At 40.6% G+C, this 22549-nt stretch overlaps 2 pseudogenes; both read left to right on the forward strand.

The window, feature by feature from the left end:
* Nucleotides 1-5370: 5370 nt before the first annotated feature.
* On the forward strand, nucleotides 5371-6590 carry LOC123056168 (peroxidase 2-like; annotated as a pseudogene).
* Nucleotides 6591-19456: 12866 nt separating this feature from the next.
* Nucleotides 19457-22547, forward strand: LOC123050784 (putative receptor-like protein kinase At3g47110; annotated as a pseudogene).
* The last annotated feature ends 2 nt before the right edge of the window (nucleotides 22548-22549 follow it).

Here is a 22549-nt window from a genome sequence, read left to right on the forward strand (position 1 = left end):
CATGTGGGGCCCACATGTCAGTGTCTCACTACTGCAGGATGCTGCTAACGCGACACTACGATCAGAGACCCTTTTCGCCCGTGCGTTGCAACGGGAGAATATATATATCATATGCCCAACCTAATAAATATGGCTCGAGGATCCCTCCCTCGGCACACACATGTCCACGTCATCACTTATCCTCCTTTCCGCCCTCATTGACGATGCCCACGGTGTTGACCGTGATCAATCCCAACACAATGTGCTTGGCCGCCACATGACACACCTTACCGTTATCGACACCGTGTCCTAGCCTCAAATCTCCGTTCTCTCCTTGGCTTGGCTTCTCCTCCATTCCTCCTCCTATTGACGTTAACAAAACCAAATTCCAGATCACTCGTCCACCCTATTTGACCCTTCTCAAGGCATCCGACCGATTGGCAACGAAGCACAGGCGCTCAGCCGCTCATATTTCCACAGTGAAAGAAGAGACTTCATGGTTCAACAGACCCGAGATGTCTTGAACAGAGCATAAAACAAGCTAAGCATATGTTCTTACAAACACCAAACAGAGGATATAATTTATAGCTACCAAGATGTATATTCGCAATTATACAGAAAATTTCAAAAACTGTTGTTGCAGATATAACACCGCCGTTATGGAAAAAAAAAGATTGCAGGTGATTCAGTTATTCGAGTATTTTCCCATTAGCCTAGTATAAGGAAACACCAAGTAGCATCCGTGATTGATCAATTATAGCTACCAATATGTATATTCATAATTATACAGAAAAATTTACAAACTGTTGTTGCAGATATAACACCGGCGTTACAATACAAAAAGATTGCAGGTGATTCAGTTATTCGAGTATTTGCCATTTTGGCCTAGCAAGAATACACCAAGTATCATCCGTGATTGATCACTGGGACATACTTTGTGCTTCATAAGGCTAATGCAGGCATACAAATGGATAAAAACAAATATTGTATTTTCTTTTCGTCCGGAATAAGACTCCCTAGTAGTGTTAGGTAGCTGCTGACACCCAAAGCTGAAGAACAAGAGAGCAGAATGTATATTCCCTAACACCACATCACAAAAAGGAATTAACTGGAAATAGATCAAGCAAAACTGAACTAATCACAACATCCCACTGCGACAGAAATTAAACACACTTCTCGGAACATCATCATAATTTTTTTTGATTGGTAAGTGGAGCAGAGGTATCCTTGACATGTGATGTTACTGGAACCAACTCATCAGTCTGCAAACTACCATCTGTTCGAATGCTACAGAAGCAATCTACATTTCAGGATAGAATGCAGGAGTATAGATTGTTAGGACTTCACCTGTTTTTGGTTTAAAAAAATAGGTATCTTGGGACACAGCAAGCTGAAATCATCCGATGTATAAATAGTCAATTAGGATCTAAGGCATAGTACGTTTTTTATGAGGTTCATAGAAAAGCATCTATCTAGAATACCAGTCGGAATAATTATGTAGTCATGAGCTAAAGGGGGGCCGAACAAAGAACCTCATATACGCTAATTCGATAAATATATATCCATACTAATAACCTTTTCATACAGAATTAGGAAATTGTCCTACTGAATGATGAAAAAAAATTGGAAGACAATATGTTGTTCATATGCACCTGATTTCTCCATCAAGTCATGTCTTCCATTCCTATTGGCCGTCAGCTTGAAGCTCTCTTGTAGTACCGATTCCCCGCGCCACAAACCAATAGAAACGACGATCACCACAGGGAACTGATAGTGCTATGGCAGCCAGCGGCTCATTTGTGATGAAGGCTGGAGTGCTATGGAGTCTTGCATAAAGAACAACATAAAGATTTGGGCTTAGGGTAGGATATAAAACTTATAATGCTTTACATGTTTTGCCTTTTCCCCCTCAAATTGGCAATAATAATACGGAAGGAGATAGGCCAAAAGATTGATTAAATACGTGTGTAATTGCTATTTTTATCCTAACAATGGCCAATCGCTTTACAAGAGGGTAGTAGAGATACCACTGTATTAGAAAAAACAATATGACAGATAGAACTCGAAATTGCCAACCTGTAAAGAGAGGTGTGTATTTTAAGTTTTACAAACTTTCGAGATTTCTCAAGATGATTTCTAATATTGTGTATAATCTATCTTTGGCAGATCTGCAGTAAGCTTTTCAAATTGTCGCCCATGCAAAAATTAAGCTACATGTATGGCGTACTTGAGTTATATAGGTTCTGTTTACATCACGTACATGTACCGTGTGCACACAACCCGCCTATATTTCAACTCCAATGTATGTGCTTTAATAATCGGATAATCCTGATCCGAAAAAAACACATAAATAACTCAAAATGAATTGTGGATTTGTTACATACTTTTAAGGATAGAAATACCATACCTCATGTATATGAGATCAACCACAAGGATGCTGACTCGGATAATCCTGATCCCAAAAAACACATGAATAACTCAAAATGAATTGTGGATTTGTTACATACTTGTAAGGATAGAAATACCATACCTCATGTATATGAGATCAACACTCTGGGACTCTGATCTCTCTTCTATTCGGGTTAAATAATTTTACTAACTCTGACTCTAGGTTCTCGTAACTACTTCCTCCCGGAAAGCCCCTCACTCCAGATGATTACTTGGTGCACCAGAAGATTTCAAAGATACTCTCGGTTGTTCTCTTGAGACTTAGTGCCCACCGCTTTCGCTATTCCCGACCACTAATAAATCCTTATGGATAACTGCTTACGCTTGTCGTTCATACCTTCGTTCCCAGTTGCCCTTGTTATTACTTGATACCCTGAAAATTTCTCCGATATTCCAAGAATCCTTTGTGCCTACTGCTTTGCAGCTTTTTTCCGCATTAATACCCACACGAACAATTCCTCGCACTTATCGGGGATCCGTCCATCCCCAATTGTTCAGGGGCTTCACAACACTCTTCGAAATACTATCCGATCTTTCGAGAATCCTCTGCAGCCTATGGCTCTTCAAATTCTTGTGTACCTGCATTATGGTTAATTCCAAATGCCTAGCAATATTCATTGACGTCATTTGCCTTTATCATCTTGGGTCCCTTGATTCAATATGTTGCGAATATTCGCAATCCTTAATCAGATCCTAGAATTCATCCTTCCGGCTCAGACGTCATTTGAAACATGAGCTGGATCTCGACCAATCAAATTGCCATCGATTGTACCCCTAAGCCTGCTCGACTTATCCATCCTTAATCAGAGCGTTTGCTTCTGGTCCCTTGATTTGGAAATCATAATTCCTTTGCATTTGAGCTTTGGATTAGTCAGTTGTTTCTATAATCTGATCTCCTTGCATTCTTTCATCCTCTGATCGTGTGCCGATCCCCACATTAGCCCCGTTATGGACCGTCAGATCCTTTGTTGAATTATCATCTAACAGTGTCCTTCGTCTACAAAAACCTCAAGAAGTTCTTCCTCTGATACATAATGCCATTGCTAAATTCTATTGTCTGATTTGGCCAACCATGCTCTGCTTTCGAGCTGGTGACTTTTACTATTGAAGCTTGTGGTATATGTTTCTAAGATACCCCGATGGGTTGAACCTATGCCTTCCTTAATCTGTGTGAACCCGAAAAGTTTTCACGGGTCATACTCCTCTGGTAATTCACCAGGTAGGTTTTCACACTCAAATCATTTTTAATAAGAGCAGTGAATGAATGGTCATGCATTGGAGAAGTGGGAGTCAACCTTGAACTTTGTGTTCATGCCCATGGACACGATGTAGATCTTATTGTGGAAACTTCTCTTAAATTAATTATTCCCTTGGTTTAAGTTCATCTTATATTTGGGATTTGGTCTTTTGCAATCGTGGTTCCTGCCATGATTGTTCTCTTTTGATTCTATTTCTCGGACAAGTTAAAGTACTTTCCTTCTACAAATCAATACGCTTGCCCAACCCCTATTTTGATCCACCTTCGAGTATTACCCCCTGGTATCTCGAGGATATCAACCCATTGCACTACATCTTATGAATTTCTGATGAAGTAGTACCTTTCCCCGTCGTAGTCACTCCATGGATTCTGGGTTGTCGTCAACCGAGAACACCGATTAGTGAATCGAATCAACACTGTGATTCAGTACTCCTAGTACTTTGTTGTTGAGAAGTTTAATACTCCATCATGTCACTCCTACATCATTATCGTGCTAAATTTAACTATGCTACCTGGTTCTTCTTCCCAGAGCAAAAATTTCGACGATGAGCTAATCTTACGTCGATCTTCCTCGGCATATCATTTCTCCTTGAACAACAAACTTGATTTCGAGTTTGTGTCGTACCCATAGTTCCAATAACCTTTCGCTTCATCATTCCTTTGACTTAATTTCATCGCCGATCGATTACATCTTCATGAAATTTCTCGACAAATGTGACGTGATCATCATCAACATTATGAGCTCTTTCCGGATAACAATTGAATTCATGATGAAATACCATCCTTGCCCTCGATGAATTGTATTATCATCGATCACTTTATTGCCTTCCGTTCGACACAAACTTGTTCGTTTTTTCTGTATACCTTGAGTTCCTTGTTATCCAGCATCTGTTCTTCCTTACCTTGGAGTATTACCATCTTTTATGCCTAGAATGTCATGAGAATTTCACCACCTCTTAAGAATTCTTGATACAAGTGATACTTCTTGCCATCTCTGTTCATTCCTTGGTCCCCGTGTTGTTTCTCACCGGAATACCGACAAATGGACTGTGATGTGTAAAATTCAAAACTTCTAGCAACCCTACTGCATGTAAGTTAATGAACGATAGTTTCATACTTTGTGAATTGGTTATCAAATCACCATTCTAACATTGATCATGCTACATGAGCCCTTATTTCGGGTGCACCTTTCAACCAATGTTTAATTATGTATATTTTTCCTCGAGCATACGTCATTGTATCATTTGATATGGCAATGTTATCTCCTTGTTCACATAATTGTGGAAATCCATCTTTTTGGAAATCTCGATGAATTGTCGCTGAGATCATCAGCCACCTCCTAATCCTCTCCTTGGTTTATTGATAAACTCTTGTTTCGCAACTCGCTTCCATAGTTCATTTCCCGAGAATCTTACAATGTCATCTCGTCAATTTGTGTTGTACCTTTTCTTCTTAGGCATCCTGGGTCCGAGGTATCCTGACACCAATCAGATCTGAATCTTGGTCAGATATGATGGTTGTAACATATTTCCAAGAGGTATAACATTGGTCTTTATATGACCCGGTAAGGAGATGTCATGCATAGCACACCTGACCGGAGGACCTATTGTTATGATTTCATCTTTAGCAAGGTTAGCCATTCTTCAATGAGGAAATCGTAAGACTTATTCTATAGGTTGTTCCTGATGGTTTCCTTTGTGTATCCAAAGGTCTGACCTTGCTTGAAGACCATGCCAATGCTATCTCGAAGCATGTTTGTGGTACTCTGAATTTCAATAAGAACATTTGAAGCACAATGCTAAATTTACTTTATCAATTATCCTAACACCGTTGTATGGGTAATGTCATGAAATTTCTCTCTCCTTTCCTAAAGGGTTTTCTACGTTATATCCTGATGTGGCTTGAAGCTACGTCGGTATTTCCTCAAAGAGGAAGGGATGATGCAGCACAGCGACGGTAGGTATTTCCCTCAGTGATAAAACCAAGGTTATCGAACCAGTAGGAGAACCAAGCAACACAACGTAAACGGCACCTGCACACAAATAACAAATACTCGCAACCCGATGCGTAAAAGGGGTTGTGAATCCCTTTCGGGTAGCAGCGCCAGAAATTGGCAAACAGACATGAATAAATTGTAGTAGATTGATAGATCGAACGCCAAATAAAATAAAATAGAAATAAATTGCAGCAAGGTATTTTTGTATTTTTGGTTTAATAGATCTGAAAATAAAAGTAAAGAAAAATAGATCGCAAAGGCAAATAATGGGTATCTTGTGCAAGCCACACGACCATGCAACAAGCTCAGCTAGAGCCACAGAGGTCGTAGCACCGTCGTGGCGCCGGCCCTCATCCGCATCCTTTTCCACGACTGCTTCCCGCAGGTGCGTACCAACATTATTAGAAATAGTTATGTTCTTTTTCCATCTTGAATTAATTATCACTCAAACGGAGGTCCTGGTGTCCCTCTCCGGCACGCACACCTTTGGCGTCGCCCACTGCCCGGCCTTCGATGAACCCGACCATCGACCGCATGTTCACCACGATGCTGCGGAACAAGTGCGACAAGGACACCCCTCGCGGCACCCTCAAGCAGAACCTCGACGTGCGGCCGCCGGACGTCTTCGACAACAAGTACTGCTTCGACCTGATCACGAGGCAGGGGCTGTTCAAGTCGGACCAGGGCCTCTTCGACCACCCCACCACCAAGCGCATGGCCACCCGCTTCTCACTCAACCAGGATGCCTTCTTCGAGCAGTTTGCCAAGTCCATGGCCAAGATGGTCAACATGGACCTGCTCACAGGCGACAAGGGCGAGATCCGGGCCAGATGCACCGTCCGCGGCACTCCCCCACGCATTGAGGCTGGCACCGCCGGCGATGGCGAGGGGATCGCCGCCGACATGTAAGAGATGTTCGATGTAATTTAGAGTTCGTGAGTGAACTATGTGTCACACGCACGGTGGTCAAGTAGATGTGTTTGTTTGAGTGTGATGTGCTATCTAGTCAATAAGATGAGTGGTCAATCCGTATGCTTCCTAGCATAGGATCGATCGAGGTAGGTTCTTTTTGGTCACCGGTTTAAGATCTTCAGCAACATCATAATGTCTTTTTAGATTTCCAACGTCAATAAGCTGCAAGATCAGAAATGGTGCCATGTCACCGCCAGAACACCGTATGCTATTGCTACCATGTCACTGGCAGCCACAACACTGTATGCTATTGCTACTATGTCACTGGCAGTGTCCTGTGTTCACTGTGCGATGTCAACATATATAACATAAGCCCAATAATGAAACGAATGTCAACATATATAACATAAGCCCAATAATGAAACGGAAACTTTTGCCATTTAAAGTATAAGCACAACATGGAGAAACGATCACCCGACTACGGTAGAAAGAAAGTACATTATTATCAGCTACTTAACAACCAGTAGTCGAAATCCACGGCCGGTTGCTTAATTTTAGAGCCTTCAAATTCTTGTCAAGCCACAGTGTACAGCTAAGACGGTTCTTTTTATTGAGCAGTGCTTCGGTACACCCCTAGGAACATGAATCATCATTAGATTAATTAACAGAAAAGCTAGCTGGCTGAGTTTCCCTGGGAAAGGGGTGGCAAATGAACCCCTTTTGCTAGCAGCTTTAGTTTTGAGACGAGATCAAGTGACAGTTTTAAACGAAAAATTGCCTTCTATGACAGAAACTGCTATGTCGCTCTGAAAAAACTGCCACCCATCACAACTAAAAATGCCAGCAAAATCGTTCGACCCCCTCCTGGCAAACATTCGCCAGTTAAGGGGTTCTTAATTCATCCTCAAATTTGTTGGGTAATTAGTTATGCCAGCTCCAGCCCACACACACGTGAGACGTGACCTATTCCTAGCCTTGGCGGTGCTCCACCGGCACTCTAATCATTCCACCGATCACTTTCATCTTCCTTATTACCGCGGGTGAGTACCTTCCCGAGCCATCTCATGGTACAACGAATGGCATATCTACACGAAGAGCAGCGGGACAGATTGATGCAACAAGAAGAATGCGGCAAGCGCCTTAAGAATTTAGGAAAGAGACCAACTAGGAAACAGGAAATGATTCTGTTGCGATGGGGCCTGCTGGGCTGAGTTCTTGGAGACAACACCTATTGTGTGACTAGGTGATTCATCCTAGCTTGACATCGCAAACATGTTTACATGTGACCCATAGGCCTCCCCATGACTGCTCTCCGGTACCAACGGGTCACTTTTCATCTTTGGTAGGTTGATCTGTCGGAACTCCATCCCTATAGGTGGAGGAATTTGAAGCCATTGTCATCACCGACAATTTTTTCATCATTGAGATCATCATCTCCATCACCATTTACATTAGCACCATCCCCATCATCACCTGCATCTCCCTCTTTTTTAATCTATGAACTGTTACCTCGGATCTGGTGTTGATTACTGCTTGTAGTTGATGCTTAGAGGTTTAATTGATGAAAGATTCTTATGTTCAAATTGTTTGGTATATCAATACCCCCATTGATCATGATTCATATGATGTCTTGTGAGTAGTTGATGTCTACTACGCAACTTTATTCTTGTAGACACGTGTTGGGCCTCCAAGCGCAGAGTTTTGTAGGACAGTAGCAATTTTCCCTCAAGTGGATGACCTAAGGTTTATCAATCCGTGGGAGGTATAGGATGAAGATGGTCTCTCTCAAACAACCCTGCAACTAAATAATAAAAAGTCTCTTGTGTTCCCAACACACCAAATATAATGGTAATTTGTATAGGTGCACTAGTTCGGCGAACAGATGGTGATAAAAGTGTAATATTGATGGTAGAAATATATTTTTATAATCTGAATAAATAAATAAAAGGTAGCAAATAGTAAGCGGGCACAAAAACGGTATTGCAATGCTTGAAAATGAGGCCTAGGGTCCGTACTTTCGCTAGTGCAATCTCTCAACAGTGCTAATATAATGGATCATATAACCATCCCTCAAAGTGTGATGAAGAAATCACTCCAAAGTTCCTATCTAGCGGAGAATATAAGAATAAATTGTTTGTAGAGTACGAAACCACATCAAAGCTATTCTTTCCGTTCGATCTATTCAAGAGTTTGTACTAAAATAACACCAAAGCAAATTTGGATTCGTAATATTCAGTCCAACATAAAGAACTTCAAAGAGTGCCCCAAGATTTCTACCGGGGAAACAAAAGACGAGAACGTGCATCAACCCCTATGCATAGATTACCCCAATGTCACCGCGGGAATCCGCGAGTTGAATGCCAAAACATATATCAAGTGAATCAATACGATACCCCATTGTCACCACGAGTATTCATGTGCAAGACATATATCAAGTGCTCTCAAATCCATAAAAGTATTCAATCCGATAACAACGAAATCTCAAAGGGAAAAACTCAATTCATCAAAGAGAAGGGAAAACACCATATGATCCGACTATATTAACAAATCCCGCGATACATCAAGATCGTGACATCTCAAGAACACGAGAGAGAGAGAGAGACAGAGATTAAACACATAGCTACTGGTACAAACCCTCAGCCCTGAGGGTGGACTACTCCCTCCTCATTGTGGTGGCCGCCGAGATGATGAAGATGGCCACCGGAGATGATTCCCCCCTCCGGCAGGGTGCCGGAACTGGGTCTAGATTGGTTTTCGGTGGCTACAGAGGCCTGCGGCGGCGGAACTTCTGATCTAGGGTAACCCCCAGGGTTTTTGGAATTTATAGGGTAAAGAGGGGGTGCAGAGGCCACCGAGGTGGGCACAACCCACCTGGGCGCGCCTGGGCCCCCAGGTGCGCCCTGGTGGGTTGTGCCCCCCTTGGGGCACCCCCCAGGTGCTGCTATAGCCCATTGGTGGTCTTCTGGTCCATAAAAATCCACAAAAAGTTTCACGGTGTTTGGACTCCGTTTGATATTGATTTCCTGCGATGTAAAAAACATGAAAAAACAGCAACTGACACTTGGCACTTTGTCAATACGTTAGTACCAAAAAATGATATAAAATGACTATAAAATGGTTATAAAACATCCAAGAATGATAATATAACAGCATGGAACAATCAAAAATTATAGATACGTTGGAGACGTATCAGTAGTCCATTACGTTCTTGAGGAATGAGCGAAAGCTTGTTGCTAGTAACCATGTGAAATTATAAAGTTCAATGTTGTTTTGATGAGCGAATGTCGACGGCATATCACCTCACCTTGATGGGCCTAGAGGAGAGCATTTGTGTGGTTAGTTTGTCTATGATGGATGGTTGGTGCGACGGAAATTTTCATACCCTAAGCTCATGAACTATTGCATAAGGGCTTGTTGTAACCCTAGCATTTAATGTTATAGTTAGATGTTATCTTAATTACTCTTGTGTAGTTGCCGATGCTTGCATTAGGAGTTAAATCATAAGTATGTATCTTGTTCATGTAAGAATAATTCATTACCATAGATTCCACCACACAACATATTATCAAAGCTATGAAAGTTAAACTCAATGGAACTTGGTGAAAACAACTTGCTGAAATTCTCATGTGTCCTTGGGAGCGATTTGACCCTTATAAGTGCCGCCTTGTCCTTAGCACAATTAAGAATTGGGACATTTATTGCACCATTGATCTTTTGTTATGTAAGTTCTTGCAATTGTTCTTGTGATCGAACAAACCATCAAACACTCTTTGCAGCTTTTAAAGTGATTCATTGTTGATTTACTAGCAAGATGCCCGTGCTACGCCACGGAATCATAAAAGATCGGGTGAAACATTATTTACTGAGGAGTCTAGTAACATATGATTTCCAATTGATAAACCCCCTCGTCCAAGCCAAACTTTTTTTTCTCCATTTTCACCTTGCAGAAGAATTGTTACCCCTGCCCAATTTTCTCATGATTCTCCCATGTTGGGGGGACAAAGAGCATGCGACAAATAGAAAATCCATCCACACAACAGTTTGTTCATGCAGTGCAAATATCTCACAAGGGCTAACTGAGCTCCAAGACAGCTTTTTCTTAAGCCTAACAGAGCTATTGATTTCATTGCTAGGAGTGAATACTGTACAAACACATGTAAATCAGATGAGAAAAGATAGAATAGCCGGGAACCACTAAGCTAGATTACTATCACAAAATGATGTGTGGTTCGTCGGCCTCCTTCCAACGTTGGCTTGTCAACAGCAAGGCATGCAAGCATAGTAGCCGACAACTCCAATTTGTGAAAAGTGCGGCAATTGCGTTCATGCAAAATCTCCCAAATCACCGTCACGGCCTGCAATCTCCAGTACATATCATCATGTACAGCCTTAGAACAACTATTGCAACATAACTGCTGCTTTCCCTGAAATAACTGCAGAAAACAAAACAATATTGTTGTTACTTTTTATCCAATGATTCAAAATGCTCATTTCGTTCTAGTATAGTATTAAGCAAACCAGACTTAAATGTGAAGATAAATGGCTGCAATTAATATATCAGAATAACATTCATACTATAGCCTATCGAGTATCTTCTGGACCTGCCATGTGGATCGTCATTTAGTAAAATAAGTGATTTGGTAAGAACCAAAATCCAATTGTAGTTGGAGCCAGTACTGAGTATTTATGTGCTTAGATTAAGTACAAATGCATATTTGGTCAGCTTAAGCAACTGCTTCAAGATTTCAATTGTAAGCAATATCTGGTATCTTTTCTACATAGCTACAAGATGGAATTAAATGTCTAACAATGCGCATTTGGTCAATAGTATCAATTAACCACTTCAAGATTTCAACTCTAAGGAATACCTGGTATCTTCTCTACGTAGTAGGAGGTCGAACTAAAAAGAAATCATTTAATTGTTCAATGATTTGTAATGTCCAATGCCTCCTTTCACATGGGAAAAAGGGATACCCAGAGCACATGAACCAATCCAGTCTACATTACATGCAGATGTAATGCAGCATGTCAAAAAATAAGCACTAATTCAGAATGAAAATACAAACAAGTACTGAATACATGTATAATATGGTACCACAAAGTGTGGCTATGTGTTGTCTAGCAATCTATGTGAATAGATTAATTAAGTCAAACCACTATCATTTATTGTGTACCAATGATATTAGCATAGTAGTGGGCTAGCATAGCAAATATAAGCACAGTAAATAATTCCTATAGTATTATAGGGAAAAGGTACCAGTGTTTGATCTCCTAATCAATCAGTTATTCGTGTCTAAGAGAATAGAACAGAAAAATCTTCCTCAATAGAAGAACTCACAACGTAACAAACCAAATATTGCTTTAGAGTCAAGAAGTAGAACCATACAATGACTCGCAACTTCCCAGTTTTCATGTCAATGACACCAAACGAAAATGTCATCATTGTCCAATAGTAGAACATGATGAATCCGACATATTGTAATAATTAGTTGGTATACTAAACAATTTAAACACAATCTGTAGCCTTCATGATATTCAGGTCTATTCCCCTAGTAGTGACAATGGCATGTGTGTTCATATTTTCAACCAACTCTTGTGATTCATTTCTAAAATAGCTAATGTCGCAGAGAAATGATAACTTGTATAGTTCCATCCGCTAGCACCATCACATATATGCAGCTGCACAAGTAATAAGATTCACCCATACCTTGGTCCTTGACGAAGGAGATCAGAAGGTGAAGCCCGTTCAATCTGAAGATTGTTGTGACCAGCGTGTGGCTTCTTTGGGTGTATTTGAGGCAGCATGAGTCACATATGCCTACCCATTTGCTTTATATTGGTCTGCAAGAGTAGTTTCTAGATAACTCAACATTGGCGCGCGAATTTGAACTCTGGGTCACAGAAAAATTGATATATGTATTGGGCTGCAAGAGTGGTTTCTAGAGAGTTCGGCCTGGGCACGCGGATTTAAAGTTGGGTGACAGAAAATTTAAATCTGGGAGGCGGCACGGGTGGGCAGGACGAGGATTGTGGAGGAGGACCAGTAGCCAAGCATAGTAAGTCAGAGGGAAGGATAAGGAGCAGCGGGTGGTGCCGCCGCCGCTGAGAGCAGCTCGTAGCCGGCGGCGTACTTGCAGCAGTCAACATTGGAGGAGAAGGGGAAGGGGGCGGATGGCACAGCGAGGAGGGTGGTGGTGGCGATAGCAGGAGGTGGTCGATGGGACGTCTGCAACATATGAAGAGATAAAAGAGGTGCCCGGGAACATACTGCGTCGGCGGCGTACCTACGGCGGTCGGCATCGGTGTAGCCATGGGTCGGGGAGACGGGATTGCGAGGAGGGAGAGGTGGGAGTGATGGTCGCCGGTGGTCTTGCTGCGGCACGCGAGGAGGCAGTAGATGCGTCGGCGTCCTGCTTGCCAAGATCGGCGTCCAATAAGACGGGGAAAGGGGCGGAGGAGATGACGGGGAGGATGTGGTCGGGGTGGCGGCGGGCAATGAGGCTGAGTGGAGGCATGAGAGGGGCTGGGGTCGGACAGCGCCGGCAGCGGCCATCTGACCAGATCGATTTCAACGCTGCCGGCGGTGGCGCCTCCTTTTCCCCCTTTCCTGGAGATTGGAGATGGGGACGGGTTAGAGCCTCGGGGAGAGATGGAGTTGAGCTGTTAGACCGGAGAGATGGGGATGACATGGCTTTTGTGTAAATGTTCATGAACTAGGGGGTGCTTTTTGCAAAATTTGCCACACATTGCTTCGTGTTCGTTGGATGCAGATCCGATGATCGTCGATGAACCAAGGCAGGCACACCATCATCACCAACTCGCATTTTTATAGGAGTAGAGATATCGACCAATTGTCCAAGTCCTTCTAATTCTCATTGGGTTATATACTCTTATTTATCGAAAAGGGCTACAATAGACCCCTACACTCGTGGGTTCTAGCGCCACCGTAGAAGAGGGGTAAGGACCCTTCTTCTTCTTCCTTAGCTTTCTCCCTTGGAGGGAGGGGTGTTTCCCCCTATGGTTTTTGGTGGCTATCGTGGAGAGGAAGAGAGCTTCCCTCGAGATTGGGTCTCAGTTTCGAGGCGGAAATCTATCTTGCTCACCATTTTAGAATTTCTTGGAGATACGTAACTACGAAAAACTCAGAAAAAATGGCGGATCTGAAAACCCGTGTGCAAGCTCTCGCCGTAAGGGTGACCCATGCACAATTTTGTGGGACCCATGGACATCCCTTATGACTCAGCTTAGGCCTAGGGCGCGTGGTCTGGATGAGTAGAGCCCTTCTGGGACCATCTGGTTGTCTCCTTTTGCAAGTCTTTGTGACCCGAGAAAATATTTGTGCCTAATATTTTTCATATGTTTCTGAGTTCAGGAAGTTCCCTGAAAACAAAAAGGTAAGATATGCAACTCTACCTTTTCCAACAATTTTAGTAGGTTAGCCAAATAAATATAAAGTTAAATTGATAATTTAGTGGCATGAGGACTTTGAAAATTATAGATATACCTAGTACGTATCAGGTAGCATAAGAGAAGAACCCATATGAGTTGTTGTTGTTATTGTGTAATCATTTGAATATTTGTTTGTATTTTTGTGTGGAAGCGTTGATGTTCGTCGGTCATTTTTATAAACAACGGTATTTTGTTATAAACTATACAACAAGCACATGTTTTAGTTTATTACTGAACCAACTATAACACTTAAAACACATTTGACCATGGAATAGAACCTACTATAAAGAAACATCCAAATGATCTCGTGAAAAGCTGCCTGTACACACTTCATATATTCTAGAAATATTTAGGTGCTTATACACAATTATAGACTAGAAACTACTGTCAAGTTATTTGATTGACATCACACTTCAGAGATCTCAACAAAAACATTGAAGAGAAATGAGAGAGAGAGATGATATATATACACTTTAACTCACCAAGTGTCACAAGAAAATATATAGTTTTCTGTTATTCGTTTACTCGTATCTATGTGAATTTGGTTTAAAGATCATTTTAAGGGGCAATATCACAAAAATGAAACCTCTCCTACAACAATTATCTAAGTTTAGTCGAGCACAAATGTATTCTTCAACGATGTACAATAAAGCTATATAATAAAAACACTATAATTCATAGTAAGAAAACCTTATAATGTAGTTAATTATGCTCACCAAATAGTTTAAAAATAGTTAATAAGATTATCTGTTGTAAAAATGAGCTATAAATAAGTATAAAAGTTTAGTACAAATGTTTTGTACTTGCCTTGCCCCGGAGTTATTCTGACCTGCTCTATTTAATTATAAAAATCATATTTTATTGATTGTATATTAGAATCAGGTTGACTCCTTATTTGATAATTATATTATTAATTATCATGTTCATGTCATCAAAGACTATTGACAAACAAGTTTATGTATTATATGCTGATCTAATTGAAAAAAGAAGATACTTAAATTTGTTTATCATTTATTTACAAATTAATTGTATCTTGTGTTGAATTGCAATTTTATAGTCATTTGGAGGACCAACCAAATCCTAATTTGCATTGGTCCCAATTATACAAAATGTATGATTACTTGATAATTAATCATTTATTCCACACTAATAATAATCTAATTGAATATATCTTGTAATTAATGAACCAATTAAAATTGCACTTCTAAATATCATAGTACTAGATGATTAACCCACACAATGTTGTGGGAATGATATGAACAATTTTGAAAATAGGTTCTAATTTGCCGTAGGAATGTTAAAAGATTTTTAAAAAATAAAAAGGTTGTATAATTGAAAATAATACATACACGGAGAACCAATGTGAATGCTTTCCAAAACCAAAAATTACTAAAAAAAATTAAAATTTAGGAAATTTTAATAGAATTTCAAACTTTTTACAAATCCGAGAACTTTTTTGCAAATTTGAGAACTTTTACCGAATCTACAAGCTCTTTTCGAGATCATGGACATTTTCCATATTTATAAACTTTTTTAAATCCATGACAGTTTTAAAATTCTTGAAAAAATTTGAGTTCATGATAATTTCTCAAATTCATTAAATTTTCCAATTCCGCGATTTTCTAAAGAAAATTGTGAATTCTTTCCAAACCCATGAAAATTTCCAAATTCGTGAACTCTTTTCAAATTTAGGATTTTTCTTCAATTTCACGATTTTTTAAATTATGATCAATGTTTGTTCTTCATGGACATATTTTAAAATTTGCAAATATTTTTGGTATTCAAAAATATCTATTTAAAATTAGTGGTTTATTTTGGGTTCAAGAACTATTTTTTAAAAATTCTTGAATTTTTTAAAACATTGGGATATTTTTTGAATGTATGATTTTTTTAGTCTACAGAAAACTGGAAGTCTTTTTTTCTAAACGAATATCTTGCTGGTTTTTTTAACCGGCTTGTGCAACTGAATAATATACCCATTGTAAGAAAAAGGCTATCAAACTAGTCAAGCACAGAGTGAACTGAGCTGAGCGCTATATGGGCAGCGGCCAGCCTTAAGGTCGCGTGAGCACGCGTTCTGTGGCGCCCAAAGTGCTTGGTGCAAGAACTCCGATCCACTAGAGCTCACTTTGATAGTAGAGCTCGCGTCTAGAGACCTTCTATACAAAGCTTCAAGCGCCCGATAAGACACTAGAGCTCGCTTTGACAATAGCGGACCGCGGCCCATTAACATGATCGCTCGGCCGAACGAGGCACTTGGTCGCGGCCAATCCTAGTTTCCATGGGGCGTATCTATACGAGAGCTCCTAAACAACGCTCTCAACGTCGGGTCAAGGTACTGGCGCTCCAAGGCGCACCTAGGGGGTCGGCCCAGTAAAACCTTCGCTTCGATCGAACGCGACGCTGGAACGACAAAAGAATGAGTACATAGGGGACGAGAGGCCAAACATTCGTTTGTTCGCTTGCATCTCGCTGGTTGACCAGTAGAAAATGTTCATAAAAAGGTTAAAAAAAGTACACAAAAGTGAAAAAAGTTCATTGTCTTTAAAATAATCAATAATTATGAGAAAAAGTCATCGACTTTGAAAAAGTTTATCAAATTTTGAACCAAGTTCATCGATTTTGAAAAAAAATCATCGATATTGAAAAAAAATCATCGATTTTGAAAAAAGATCAACAACTTTGATAAAAATTCTGTGATTTGGAAAAAGTTCTCAAATTTGCAAAGATTTCATCAATTTTGTTAAAAAGTTCATTTATTTTGAACGAAGTCCATGCATTTTGAAAAAGAAAAAAGAAAAGGAAAAAAATAAAGGGAAAACGAGAAAAAAAAAGAGGTAGAAAATAAGAAAAAATACAAACAATGTAAATCACATCGCGCGAAAGAGAAGAAAAGAAGAAAACGGAAGGAAATAGTCATGGCAGTAGGGGAAGTATCCAGTGCTTTGAGGTACTCCCAGTGCTCCAATGTCAAAAAGTATTTTTAAATATTTCAAAAAATTCCGGAAAAAAATGAGAATGTTCACAAGGAAATTCACTACATCCCCTAAAAATTTCAGATCCAAAATCAAAATGTACATTGAGAAACAAAAAAGAGAAATCCAGATCTGAATAGTATCAATGTTGCTTTTGTCTCTTCTTTGCACTATTCATGCTAGATTTCACATTTTTGTTTCTCAATGTGTGTTTCGAGTTTGGATCTGAAATTTTTAGGGCTTGTAGTCACGTTCATTGTTAACATTCATACAAAAATTCAGAATTTTTTGAAACATAAAAAATATATTTTTTGATATTAGAGCACCGGGAGTACCCCAAGACTGGGAGCACTGGATACTTTCCCATGGCAGTAGAGGTTTAAACTAATTGAAGGGGTCGCGAGTTCGATTCTTGTCGGGCGCCCGTGCCCTTTGTTGCAGTTTTAACAGAGAAAAATATAAATAGGCCGGAGCAAAACGGAGGGATGTGTGTGCCGGTTTGCGAATTGCACATTAATGGGCGCATATGGTGCCAAATAGGAATTGGCCATTTATACCTTGCTTCTTGCGAGGTTGAAGGAAGACTCGCGTGAAGCGAGGCACTAGATGGGCCTGCTCAAGCGCGTGCAGGCGACAACCTAGTTTTTTTTAATTGTTTTCCATGTGCTTATTTTTCTTTTTTTTACTTTTGTTTATACTTTCAAATAAATATTACAAAAAAGCACTATATTAAACATTAAAAAATATTAACCAAGCATTTCAAAAATGTTAAAAGTAGCGAAAATATTTCTCATGTATATGAAAATGTATACCAAAAATATACAACCTGTTTTGAAAAAATCGATCATTTATTTAAAAAATGTAACCCAAGCATTGATTTTTGTAATGTATTTAAAAATGTAATCCAAGCATTTTACATTTTTTAATGTATTTAAAAAATGTCAAAATTGTATAGAAAAAACCTTGACCATGTATTCAAAAAAATTAACTACTATTTAAAAAATGTTAATAAAGTATAGAAAAAACATGTTGACCGTCTATTCAGAAAATGCCGGCCTATTGAAGAATGTTAATCCTATACTGAAAAATGTTAAATGTGTCAGAGAAAAATGTATTATATATACCAAACGTGTGTATAGAAAAACAGTGAAAACCCGAGAGAAAACAAAAGAAAACCGATGAAAAACATACAGAAACAGACAAAATCAAAGAAAAATAAAGAATAAATAAATAAAAGAAAAAGGCCTTTGAAAATAAAGAAAAAACCAAAGGAAAACAAAGGAAAAATAGAGAAAAAAACAGTAAAAACAAAGAAAGAAACAAAGAAAAATCAGTGAAAAAACCAAGAAAACCAGTGGAAACCCGGTTGTGTTCCTTCAAGTTGGGCGTCGTTCTTATCTATCACAAAACTGAGCGTGACATACTGACTACTGGTGCTACGAAGAAACTCGGATGTCGCCGGCCCTTGCGTCCCTCGCGCACCTCCAACACGCCTCGGTGGCGCACGCGCAGCTGATCCATACTGGGGACGCCGACCGCACCCGCGCACGCGCCGCAGCAGCAGCGACGACGTACATCAGCGAACGTACTCACAAAACCTAAGGCTCCTTCCCAGGGTTTCGCCAAGATCCATGTGGGCGCTGGGATATCGAGAAATCATGCCCGGGGAGCGGCGGCGGCTGTATGCCGCGATGAGGGCGGCAACTTCATTGGAAGCTCGGCCTTGGTGATTTCAGGAATAGTGGACGTTGCGACACTCGAGGCCATAGCATGTCGGGAAGGTTTAGCGCTCGCCGAGGACTTGCTTCTGAACAACTTCATCATAGCCTCTGACTCAAAGTGATCAATGACACTGCCAAGCATGCCTGGGAGAGTATGTAGCGATTATCGTAGAGATTAACCAAAGAGCTACATCTTTTAATTGTATTTTCTCTTTTGAAGGTAGAGCATCTAACATGGATGCGGATAGGTTAGCCACGTTTGCACATTCTCTTGATCATGAGCGACATGTCCGACTAAGGCTACCGCACGATCCGATTTATATTCTACACCATGTGGACTTTGAGCCATAAAAGCTTGGTTTAACCAAAAAAAAAAAAAGCAGATCCGCACCGGGGACGCCGACCGCACCCGCGCACGCGCCGCACCAGATCCTGCCAGCCGCCACCATGCCTGTTCTGGTCCAAACCGGTCAAAAAAAAAGGTTTACTGCGCCTTATAGTCTAAAAAAGGATTAGTGCGTCTGAGACCAACTATGATTTTGGGCTATTAGTGCGACTAGCACAGCACAATCCATGCATAAATAATTAAGTATCCCTCCGCTAACAAGCATATTAATTATTATTATGGCTATTTAAAAGTCTCCTTGTTCTTATGCATGTGTATATAGAGTACTGAAGATCTAACTCAGACCAGTATACACACATAAACGACCCGGCCATGGAAGCTATAACGAGCAGATTCAGACGGTTACTTCTCTTGGTGTTAGTGGCTTGCGGTGCACATGTGGTCGTCTGCGGCTCCTCCTTGAATGGAAACGAGACGGATTGGTTATCACTGCTTGATTTCAAGAATGCCATCAGCCTCGATCTGCACCAAGCCTTCATGTCCTGGAACGACAGCAACCACTTTTGCAGTTGGGAAGGTGTCCTGTGCAGGGTGAAGAATCCACGTCGTGTCACTTCTCTAAACCTTGCAAGTCGGGGTTTGGTAGGACACATCTCTCCTTCAATCGGGAACCTAACATTTTTGCATTCTCTAACACTCACGGAGAATACACTCACAGGAGAGATCCCACCCACCCTTGGTCGCTTGCGTCGCCTCCAAACCCTGCGCTTGACTAATAACACGCTGCAAGGAAGGTTGCCGAGTTTCGCAAACTGCTCAAGGCTCAGGGTGCTGCATGTTTCGGTTAATAATTTAGTTGGCCAACTTCCTGTTCATTTGCCTCCTCACCTTCAAGTACTGCAAATTTCACGTAATAACCTCACTGGCACCATCCCAGCTTCTCTTGCTAATATCTGTGCGGATAATCACATCAAGGGCAATCTTCCAAGTGAGTTTGCAGATTTGTCCAGCTTGCAGTACCTGTATGTAGGTCTCAATCAGTTGGTAGGCAGGTTCCCACAAGCCATCCTGAATCTTTCTTTGCTCATCGGCCTTGACCTTGCTGTCAATGGCCTAAGTGGAGAGGTACCACCAAATCTCTGTACCTCTCTGCCCAATCTCCAGAAACTTGTATTGGGTGGCAACTTCTTTCTAGGGTCCATTCCTAGTTTCATTCACTAATACTTCCAGTCTAAACTTCATCGATTTGTCGCTTAACAACTTCACAGGATTGGTGCCCACCACGATTGGCAAACTTACCAAACTCTCGTTCTCAAATCTTGAACACAATCAGCTGGAAGCACATAGCAAGCAAGACTGGGAGTTTTTGGTTAGCTTACGCAACTGCACCGAGCTATATATATTCTCTATAGGTTGGAATCGCCTATCAGGGAATGTACCAAGTTCATTAGGTAACCTTTCAAATCAATTCCAGCATCTATACTTGGCAGAAAATCAACTATCGGGAGATTTTCCTTCCGGCATAGCAAACCTTCGCAACCTGATTGTTGTATCAATGAGGGGAAATCGGTTTACAGGTGTGGTTCCCGAGTGGATTGGAACTCTCAAAACTCTGCAGAGAATAGTTTTAAATACAAACTTCTTTACCGGGGCCATTCCGTCATCCTTGTCAAACTTGTCTCAAATAGGAGTTATCTATCTTTGGAAACTTTCCAATGCTTCAATATTTGGACATTTCCAAAAACAATCTTCATGGTAGGGTTCCAGTGGAGATCTTTAGAATCCCAACAATATTTGTAATTGATTTATCTTTCAATAACCTTATTGGACAACTTCCTACTGACATGGGCAATGCCAAACAACTTGTATATTTGGTACTTTCATCAAATAAGCTATATGGAGATATTCCAAGCACTCTCGGTGATTGTAAAAGTTTAGAATACATTGAGTTAGACTCGAATAATTTCAGCGGAAGCATTCCCACTTCATTAGGCAACATAAGCAGCCTAAAATTCTGAATATTTCTGCCAATAACTTAACGGGGTCAATACCAGCATCTCTTGGCAACCTACAACTTCTTAAGGAACTAGACTTGTCATTCAACCATCTTCATGGTGAGGTTCCAACTAAAGGGATTTTCAAGAATGCAACTATCGTGTGGATTGATGGAAATCAAGGGCTTTGTGGTGGGGCATTGGAGTTACACATGCTAGCATGTTCTACCATTCTTTCAAATTCAACTAGAAAAAAGGGATCTTTGGTTGTCAAAGTAGTTATCCCAATAGCCATAATGGTGTCACTTGCTATGGTCATATTTGGCTCTTGGCTTTGGAGAGGAAAATACAAGAGCAAATCTATATCTGAACCATCATTTGCTACAAAATTTGCCAAAGTTTCTTTCAATGATCTAGCCAGAGCAACACAGGGATTCTCAACGTCCAACTTAATTGGCAGAGGGAGATATAGTTCTGTATATCAAGGAAAACTAGCTGAAGATGAAGATGATGTTTCTGTGAAAGTTTTCAACTTAGAGACAAGAGGAGCACAAAAGAGCTTCATCGCAGAATGTAATGCGTTGAGAAATGTGCGGCACCGTAATTTGGTTCCTATCCTAACTGTGTGCTCAAGAATTGATTCTAATGGTAATGATTTCAAGGCCCTAGTGTATGAGTTCATGCCACGAGGAGATTTACATAAACTACTATATTCAACCCAAGACTCTGAAGGCGCTTCAAATAACCTTATTACAATGGCTCAAAGGATAAGCATTGTCGTGGATGTAGCGGATGCAATGGAGTACCTACACCATAACAACCAAGGAACAATGGTTCATTGCGATCTGAAGCCTAGTAACATTCTTTTGGATGATAATATGAGAGCTCATGTTGGAGATTTTGGCCTGGCAAGATTCAAAATTGCTTCCACAACATTACCTATCGGTACATCAAACTCTTTGTCGGTTGCACTCATGGGGACGATCGGATACGCTGCTCCAGGTAATTGAAATTTTTATTCTTGTGTTGCTACATTTTTTCTGCATCTCTGTGTACCAGTGAAAGCGACATCAGCTCCGCTTTTTATTCATTTTGCAGAATATGCGGGAGGTGGTCATGTTTCAACTATCGCAGATGTCTATAGCTTTGGTGGTGTCGTTCTTCTAGAGACATTCATTCGAAGAAGGCCGACTGATGGCACCTTTAAGGATGGACTGAGCATAGTAAAGTTTGTAGAGATCAATTTCCCCAATAGGGTATTGGATATTGTCGATCCCCAGCTACTACAAGAGTTGGAGCTTTGCCAGGAAACTCCAATTGCCATGAAGGAAAAAGGTCTACATTCTTTGTCGTCCATGCTAAACATTGGCCTTTGCTGCACCGAGTCATCTCCGGGTGAACGTATCAACATGCAGGAGGTGGCTGCCAAGGTACATAGAATCAGGGATGCATATCTCAGAGAAGACTGAAG

The sequence above is a fragment of the Triticum aestivum genome, chromosome 2D (genome assembly GCF_018294505.1).
Source record: "Triticum aestivum cultivar Chinese Spring chromosome 2D, IWGSC CS RefSeq v2.1, whole genome shotgun sequence".
NCBI lineage: Eukaryota > Viridiplantae > Streptophyta > Magnoliopsida > Poales > Poaceae > Triticum > Triticum aestivum.